This window comes from Lupinus angustifolius, chromosome LG11, assembly GCF_001865875.1.
Source record: "Lupinus angustifolius cultivar Tanjil chromosome LG11, LupAngTanjil_v1.0, whole genome shotgun sequence".
In the NCBI taxonomy this organism is placed as follows: Eukaryota; Viridiplantae; Streptophyta; class Magnoliopsida; order Fabales; family Fabaceae; genus Lupinus; species Lupinus angustifolius.
Window position 1 is genome coordinate 24,662,744 of NC_032019.1, and position 224 is coordinate 24,662,967.

The following is a 224-nucleotide window of genomic DNA, read 5'->3' on the forward strand; positions in this document are numbered from 1 at the left end:
TTTCAGGATTTATTGAATGCAAAGAGTTAGGATTTGCCCTTGTCATGCACTAAATGCAGTAGTAAGAAACATGTAGGGCAGTAATAGAAATACATGTTAAATTTTAGTAATCAATCAAAACTTTGCATCAATAAAATCCTAATACCATAAGAAACATCCACAAAAAGTTTCAGGACAAAACTCAAAGCCTAACAATTTTAATTAAATGCCACAAAATCAAAACA